The sequence below is a fragment of the Equus caballus genome, chromosome 19 (genome assembly GCF_041296265.1).
Source record: "Equus caballus isolate H_3958 breed thoroughbred chromosome 19, TB-T2T, whole genome shotgun sequence".
Classification (NCBI taxonomy): Eukaryota; Metazoa; Chordata; class Mammalia; order Perissodactyla; family Equidae; genus Equus; species Equus caballus.
Genome location: NC_091702.1, coordinates 17,775,434 through 17,785,005, shown reverse-complemented (window position 1 = coordinate 17,785,005; position 9,572 = coordinate 17,775,434). Strand labels below are relative to the sequence as shown.

Below are 9,572 nucleotides of genomic sequence, written 5' to 3'. Positions count from 1 at the left end.
GGCAGATTGGCATAAAATGAAATCCGACTGGCTATACACTGTTGTCATTATTGATTCAGATTTCATGAGAAATTGTTAAATGATCAGAGAAAGGTGCTGAAAACTGATGAATAGTATGTTGGCGCTCAGCCAGGCAGGCAGAGGAGGGAGAGTGCAGAGCAGCAAAGAGTGAAGGTTACCGATTCCTGGTTGAATGTCTACATCAGACGCAAGTGGCAGGTGATTAGATGCTGTATCCTGTGGGTTATGCCAGTCTTGAACAAGTAAGCAAACCTTGCCTGTGAACATGGCCTTATTTTATTTTTTGGTTTCTATCAGGAAATGCCCATCTTTCACTACTGAAATGCCTGGCATATAATAGGCACTTGATAAATGTTTTTTGAATAGAAATCATTAAAATCTTTCACAACCTTTAACCTTTTCTTAAAAGACCATTATCAAAATTTTCACCCTTGCTTGGAAAATTATATGTTTTCATGGCTTTGACATTAATGAATACAATCCAAATTCCTCAGCAATTATGTAACAAATTCATGAGTATGATATAATTTGAAATTTCAATGTGCATCTAAAAATCTGGTTTCTAAAACTGTAATTGTCTACATTCACTGTCATAGTTGGGAGAGAGCAAGATGTTGAATATTTTTCTTTAATTGATTTGGATATAAGTGATGTGAGCCCAAATAAGATGTCAGATAAATAAAGCTTAAATAGACTAGTAATACTGGCTGTTTCGGCTTATTTATTGTATTCCATGCACCGAACTAAGCACTTTACAAATACTAGCTTAATTAAACCTCTTAAGAATGGTGTGAGGTAGTTACTATGATTCTCTCTGGTTTAGGAAATTGAAGCTTAGAGAGTTTAAGCAATGAGCTCAAGGTAGGATGACTGACATTCAAACTCAGGCGTCCTGGCTCCGACCCAGTGCTCTTCACCACCATGCATAGCGCACAAACCACAGCAAATAGAAACACAGGCTGTTACATGGAATGATAATTAAAGTCTTAGGTCACACTATGGCAAAGATTCAGGTCATTTGTCCTAGAGATTACACTATCACTTAACAACAATAAAATGTTTAAGCTACTTTTTATTTCACTGAGAGAAAATGTGTAGCATAAATATAGTTTTACATCATTTAGGAAATCGTCTGATTCAGAGTGGGAGTATCAGCGAAAAAAGACCTATAGAGCTCACACGCTCATGATCCAGTCTTCGCTGAGAAAAAAAATGTTGCTAAATGGTGGCCCCTTTTGCCAATCCCTCCTCTCTTTTTTCCCTCCAGAACTGCTGTCTTAGGTGAGCGTCTCTTACCTGGACTATTACAGCAGCCTCCAAATGGTCTTTCTACAACCCGTTTGTTCTCCACACTGCTGTCAGAGATCTCTTCACAAACCAACCAACACAAAGCACTACATCACTCTCCTCCTTATCAAGAACAGTGAGATTGCTCTTAATTTTACTTTGAGTCATACACTCCACTGACAATCCACTGAAAGCTATGGACACTTTCCCAGTAAAAAGAACTTTATACACATTACTCCTTATTCTCTGACATTGCTCACTAGGGATTTCAAATATCTGTTGTCAGCTTGCTTCCTCACCTGATGGCCCAGCATTTTCCCCATCATCTGCACTCTGGCTCGATCAAACTTCTTATTGCTCCTCATAAGGAACGTTGGCATATTCTTCCATTCTCTCTTTAGGCACACTCTTAATTATCTGGGATGCTATGCTGGAATAGAGGAAGACATCTTGAGGTATCTGTAATAGACAGCCCAGCATTCAAACCTTGTCATATAAGCTTGGGAATGGTATTTAGCTGATTAGAATCTCAGTTTCATCCCTGGTAAAATGAGGGTGGTAACATCACTTATTTTACAGCGTTTTTATAAAGGTCAAATGAGGTAGAGAGTGCAGAGGGCTTGGCACTCAATAAATACACGTTCGTATCGTCAATTCAGATTGACCCTCCTCACCTGCTATCCCCATCCCCCACCCCAGGGAGTGGATTTGGGGTTTCCCTCTCTGCGCCCCACAGCACCCAGGAGCCATATGTCTACACTTGTAGCATTTATCTCTTTCTTGTCTGTTTCTCCATCTAGACCAGTAGTTCTTAACCCAGGCTGCACACAAATAACCTGGGGAGCTCTTTAAAAAATGTCCTTGCTTGGTCCATTTAAGTCAAAGTCTCTGGCGTGGTATGCAGTCATGATTTTTAAAGTCCCCCCAGGTGATTTTAATGTACAAGCCTAGACTATAGACTTCTTGAGGGCAGGGACTGACCAGTAAAGTCCCACTGCCATCAGGGAGCTGGGCACAGAGTGGGTGTTCAGTGAATGCCTGTAGAGTGAATGAATGCATGCATGCATGCTGGCCAGCTCTGACTGCCTTCTGAATATATCTTTGATAAACTTCAACCCGTTTAGTTATGAAAATGTGATACTCGAATTTAACATATTCCTAATAAATTTACATTTATACAATGCTAATCAATACCTAAGCAGATAAATATATGCTTTAAGTTTTTTAAAAATTTAGATGTTGCTTCAGGCAACTATCTACACATTTGTATGTTTAGTCTTTTTTTCTTTCATTTTTTGGGTCCCAAAGTCATATTGGCAAGTTTGTTTTAATCTATAAATCTCTTAAAGGGTGCCTAAATACCTAGAGCTGAAATTAGCTGAAATGTTTACCTGCCACTGTAAAATTTCTCTCTGTCAGACTGCTGTATGTAACGCTATCCCTTCCAGCATTGTTCAGTTGCCTTCCTCTTGGAATGGCTGTGCAGATTTATATTTAACCTTCCTGTGCTCTTTGTTTTTAGTGACCCAGCAATAATTGTATTTAGTTGTAAGAATACACACAATACCTTGAGAAAGGAGGAAGAAAGGGACTAATGGCATTAAAAGCAGTGGCTTTAGCAATTTGTTGAAATTAACTTTTTCCCGTAATGGCTGCTAGGGCTCTCTTTTCTGAATGCTAAATGGAAGCTGATATACAATAAAATGTTTCTTTTCATACAGAAAATAGTGTCAGAGCACCATGACTAATAAAATCAGCTTTCTCATCTAAATGTGAAAGATTTATGAGTTTATTTTCAGTAGGATTCGGTTTTAGGATGGTCTCTGGACACTAAGCTCAATGGTGGGTAAAGGGATAAGATTCCTATCTTTTCTGATAAAAAGAATCATGACTTCATTACTTCAGCTCTGGCCTAGAAATTGAAATGTTATCAGCTTAACAAAAAGAATGAACATACATTACAAAAAAGTCTCAAGCTGTTGGGGGATCTCAAGAGTGGAAATGCATAGTTAGATATTTTTATTGAAATAAAAATGGTGGATTCTGGGACTACATTGAATTTCTTTGCAATGTTATTTTCTCTTAGGTAATCAGCTCTGATGTGGGGTTGACTGTTTCCTTCTGGATGATAGACACTGGGCAGAAAATCAAACAATTTGCTGGTTGCCATGGCAACGCAGAAATCAGCACCATGGCCCTGGATGCAAATGAGACATGGCTTTTGACTGGCAGCACAGATGGGACCGTAAAGGTGCGAACACAGTGATGGTTTTCCATCCACAGATGCGGGGGCTGAAATATCGTGCAAAGAGACACAGCCATAGCTAATTCGTTTTTGCCTTTTTGGCCTTGGACGAAGAGAGATGAGACCAGAAAAGAAGAGCCAAATAACCCAAACAATCTAATAACAAAGCCGTTAGGAAAATAAACTTATGTGGAAAAATGAATAAATGATATTTCTGAATAAATTATTCAGAATAGAAACACAGTTTGGCTTGCTTATTTCAGCAAGCCTTTTCCAGTGTTCTGGAGAGAGGACTACTTTGGGGAATAAGAGGCCTGAATAATTTTCATGTGCTTCAGCTAATGTTTCTAGTTTGCTTTTTTGTCAGTTTATAAAATGAGAAATCAGGGCAAAAAAGTAAACTTTTAAAAATGGCATTGATGCAAATTTTTCATAAAATGAATATTTTAAAACTAACCCATTTTGTAACTTGCACTTTTGTATGAGGGAAATTGACACAGTGAGAAAGGATAGTAGGAAGAACAGTCATAATCTTATTTATTATCCATCCTAAACTAACACTATTTTATGCCCCTAGTTTTCTTACTTTGTAACTATTATTAATTTCTTCTGGAAGGAAGGTGCTATTTCACTTTGCAAAAATGATCAAATTTCCATGCAAAGCTGGATACTTGCAATCTGAAATCATGCCCACCAGTAAATCTTTTCTGCTCCTCTCAGCTCCAAGAATACTGACAGCCTTTGACTGGAGATGGCTTGTAACACTCTGAGGCAACAGAAGGCAGTTTCCTGAATAAGCTTTGAATGGTTCTCAGACTTCTGTCATAACTGGAGTCAGAAGGGTATTAATTAGATGTACCTTCCTTGGTGGGATGTATGATGCGTTTAGGTAGGCTGCAGGGGAAGGTAATGGAAAATTATCTGGCTATGTGGGCAGCACATCTTGCAAGTTGGGGGCAAGTTTCAGGGGGATGCCAGGTTGGCAACAGTCAGTGTGAAGGAGGTGCTACGGCAGGTTGCAGTGCGAATCTCTGGAAATCAGCAAAACTTGGCTTCTGGGAAGGTTGATGGCATGAGTTATGGCCTAGGAGCTTGGGTTTAAGTAAAGTAATCAAGTTCAAGGGAGAACTGGAAAGATGCATGAAGGTTATGGGATAATCCCCATCCCGATAGTCAAGGTGGAATAAAACAGGAATAACTGGAACTGGAGTACAAATTAGACAGTGGCTGAGGCATAAGGAACAAGTCAGTGTCCCACTTACCTGTCCTGGGGTATGAGACTAAAATGGAAAATTAAGCCAGTGGGTTATGTTCCCTTCACTTCTATCTTGGAAAGTAACTGTTATAGAGTCAGGGTAGGGCAGAATTTGTAGATGGTTGCTAAAACGAGCCCAACTAAGGGACTTAGTAAGATCTGGGGACAGTCAGATCTTTAAAATACCCATTTGTGGGTATTATCTTAGGTGGGTTTGGTAAGAGCCATGTTTAGAGGAAAAGAAAGTGGCATGGATAAAGAAATGTGTACCCCTCAAAGTCTCAGCTCAAGCTTTGTCATCTTAGAAGTTAATGCGAATTTAGTAGTATAATCACAGCTTTTGAAGGTACATTTATCTTTATCATAATAGCACAACAGAATTCTGAAATTTGGCAACCTCTATGTAGGATGCATAATCAGAGTTGAGCTACTCTGGCCATATTCTTTGAAGAAACAAGAATGAACGACATCTTCCAATCTCATTTATAATTTAGAATCCAAAACCAGTACCTATCTAATCAAAGATTTAAAAGTATCATCTTATTTGTCACGGTTTTGAAGTGTCTGTTTTCAAATGAACTAATGTTTTGAATAATTAATGTTTTCACACAATAAAACTTAAAATATAGAAGATATACAGTGAAAAGAAGGTCTCCTTCTCACCCCTGTTCCTGAATCCTCCCTTATGGCTACCACTGTTACCGGTTTCTTGTGCATCCTTCTGGCCTGTGAGCACCATTTGTTTCTCAATGGCAGCCCACTATCCATGCTTTTCTGCATTTTGTATTTTTCTGTCTTGGACATTGATTCATATAAATGCATATAATAATAATAATGTTAGCTAACTTTTATTGCATGCTTATTGTGAACCAGTCACTGTCCTAAGCACTTTATATACAAACACACACACACACACACACACATACATCTATATCGTTGTCACTATTATTATCCCAGTTTTACAGATGCGGAAACTGAAGTCCAGGGAGCTAAAGCAACTTGCTTAAGTTTCCATAGCTGGTTGAGTTGTAACAGAAGTTAGGAACATGGAGATTATTCATTCTTCTTAATGGCTACATGTATGCTACTATATAGATATTTCATGTTCCGATTGTTCAGTTTTGTTAATGAGCAATTTGGTTGATTCAGATCTTTAGCTTTCATAAACAATGTTTTAAGGCTAGCCTTCAAAATACGTCATTTCATACATGAGTGTCTCTGTGAGAAGATTTTCTAGAGGTTGAATTTTTGAGTCAAAGGGTATATTCATTTTAATTTTGAATGCCAACTTGCCCTCTGGGCATGATGTCCCAACAATGTTTCGAAGCAGGGCTTAGTTTTAACTGCTTGTGACCTAATGATGTTCTCTCCTAAAGTGCATCCATCAGATCTGTGTCCTCCCCCACTGCCCGAGGTTAACTAGAACTGCCTGTGCCTTTGTAGGATTCAGTCTGGCACCCACAATCAACAAGAGGTTTTATTGGCTGACAATGGGAAACCTAGTACATGATGACTGTTTCAGGCTCTGTAGTAAATGTTTAAAATTTCAAGCATCCCTGAGGAGTAAGGTATCTGTCATAAACAAGGAAACTGAAATTCAGAGACACACTTAGAGAAAGAACCAGGATTTTGACAGACTCCAAATATGGCTCTTCATGATTTTACATTGCCTCCTTCTTAAAAATATGCACTAGTTTACAGCCTTTGATTCAACTATTATTAGAACAGACTGATAGGATTACAAGTATATTAATAAATATAATGGCTAAATTTAAATGGTGAGAGGATTTTCTTTAACTATTACATATCCCAAGTGAATCAACCCTAGTCTAGAATATAAACACAAAATTTTAATCCTATTACATCATGTTGTTTTACTCCTTGAAGAAGACACTTTCTTTTCTTGTCTCAAAAATGAGTTTGATTTTTTCTTCAAGGTATGAGACTTCAATGGATGCTGTCACCACACACTCAGTGTTGGGCAGGAGGGAGCTGTGGATATTTCACAGATCCTGGTTCTTAAGAAGACAATACTGGTTATAGGGTGGGAGAGGTATGATATCCTTCATGCAAAACTGTAGCAAGGTAAAAGGAGAAGGTTTTTATTTGGATCAAAATCTAAAAGAAAAGAGAACATAGAGATCTAGACTGATTCTGAGTCAATTTGCTGGTGACCTAGGTGGGTGAAACTCTAGTTGGAACTGACTGAATGCTTAGTGAATAAAATATTATAAGATCATATAGCTTGAGTGGCTTTGGGAAGCGTTCTAAGGCTTTCTCTGGCTTTGGGAATCTGTCTTTTTATTTAACCATTCCAGACAGGAGCATAATACCACTTTTTGAGTGTTAACTCCAAAAGTTTCCCAAATTTTATAGTCAATAAATTCTTAACGTGAAAATTACATTCCTTCAACTGTAAAGGAAGCTCATTCCTTCTTCTCTTGTTACTTATATTAAATTGCAGCACAAAAGGGAAATAGCCTACTGAATTCTGTGTTGGCACTTCCTTCATATCAGTGCAGAAGAGGGCCTTTCACAGCCCACTTACGGCTCTTGAGGAGCAATTCTTCCATTTCATTACAAGGAAAATTACTTTTCTTTCCTTTTTTCCTGAGAGAACTAAGGGATCATAAACAGGGCCTTTTCCACAGTATTGTATATGCACTAAGAAAATTAACTTGTGGTATGTTTTGAAAATATATTGTCCATAAATTCAACAATTCACAAAATATTGCTCTAATAGGTAATTTGCCAAACATCATTCACTATAGAATTATGATCTTAGTGGTTTGAAGCTAGGATTATACCTAGAAAACTAGCAGTATATATTTGGGGACTTTTATGAATTATAGGAAAGGCTTTTCTTCTAATGCAAATGTGCATATAGAGACTAGAAAACACAGTGCCACACACAGCTTAGTTTTCAGGGGTGCTTTGACTCTAAGGAAAGAAAGTATAGACCAGATTACTCTACTTGATATTAAGAACGAATTCAATCATCCTCACCTTTGAAAGACAAGGCTTCTTCACATCCCTGGGAGTGATCGTGACCTGTTAACAACTCCTAACCACTCCAGTAGACAAGGCCTAATGATCTCCATACTTAGGCCATGGCAACAAATAGGTTTAATTCTCTAATATCATGGCACGGTAGATGTGTGGTATATAGCTGATCTAATTTAAATTTTAAACATAACAAAAAAGAATTGTAAAAATTAATCAGTGTAGGTCAAAACTTTGGAGATATCATTTTCTTAATTACATGTTTTAGATATCCATAGTTATCCATAGTTTCTACTAGCATCACATACATGGTTTTTTAAAATTACTTATGGTGGAAAATTGTTAAAGATTAGATATCTAGAGTCATCTAAAAGTAGTTTAAAGGAATACTAGGTGTTCTGATCTATATTGGTGGGCGGTCACTTTCTATAAACTTGTTGGGGGAAGCTTTGGGAAGACTAAAATGAGAGGAGGAAGAGATATCATTCTTCCCATCTTCCTCCATGTTTTCCATCTTCCACAAGGTTGTCAGGACTTGGATCCCTTAGTTGGAAGTGAAAGTTGAATGAATACATTCTCAATTATGTTATTTCAGTTTTATTTTGGTGGATTTAAAGGTTATCATTCCTAAGTTAGAGGCCTTATGTAAGGATGGATGTGGCAGGATTGTTCCAGGGCCTTTTTTACCAGGAGGCATTTAACGAGAGGCAACAGGACAGGGCAACTGTTAAGTTATAGCTGGGGAAAGATGCCCTGTTCAGCCAACTCCTTAATAGATCAGTGATTAGAGAAGAAATAACTGGAAGATTGACAGTCAGCTCATTAAGCTTTCTTTAAAACCCAGAGTGAGGCTGTTTAAGTCACCCTGTATCTCTAAAGAGATTAGCTTGATAATTTTGCCTTGGATGGAATAGAAATTACATTTATTGAGTGAGGTACCTAAATATGCCATCCGATTTATTTTATTTATGGTGCTTTGTAGCATTAGGCACTTTACATACGTTATCTAACTTAATTCTTAGCTGCATCTTGGAAGGTAAGCATTATTTTGTAGATATTGCAAATCTTCAGCTGTTATCTCTCTAAGCTCACTTATCCATTTGTTTGCTGGACGCTTCTGACTGCAATCTCAAATTCAACATATTCTAAACTGAATTTATTATTTATTCCCCTCACAAAAAACTCCTTCTTCTCGTAGAATTGAGGCTTCAGTTAACAGCTAGAGACCCAGACATCCACCTCGGTTTTTCTTTCTCACTCAAGTTCACAACCAAGTAGTCACTACGTCTTGTCTGTTTTATATTCTAAATATTTCTCAAACCTCTCCCCCTTCCTACTATAACTGTGTAATTCAGAGCATCATTTCTATCTGGCGTAATACCACAGCCTTTTAATTTGTCCTTTCCTCTAGTAATGCCCCTCCTTTGCCTCTTACATAGATTCCGCACATTTTAGTTACATGATTTCTTTCTACAATGCATTCTATCATGTTACTTCCTTGTTTAACACCTTTCGGAGTGTCTACAAAATAAATCTAAGCTCCTTCTGGCCTGGGCCTATTCTTAGTTTCTCCATTCTCACCCATTCTTGTGTACATTCTAAACTCAAGTAGCAACCTGCTGTCGGGGTGTTCTCATGCAAACATGCTGTTTCACACTCCCATTCCTTTATTTCCTCCCCTTGTCTAGAAATCGCTCTGCAAACATTTTTCATGTGGCTAATGTTTATTCCTATTTCAAGTCTCATTCATACATCTTCTCC

At 37.8% G+C, this 9,572-nt stretch overlaps 1 non-coding gene across 1 annotated transcript in view; it reads left to right on the top strand.

The window, feature by feature from the left end:
- Positions 1-3,394: 3,394 nt before the first annotated feature.
- LOC100629757 (uncharacterized) overlaps positions 3,395-9,572 on the top strand; it is a 51,810-nt gene continuing 45,632 nt past the window's right edge. Inside the window, exon 1 of the transcript XR_011428743.1 lies at positions 3,395-3,559. This is a non-coding gene — a transcript (uncharacterized protein). The remainder of the gene's footprint in view (positions 3,560-9,572) is intronic.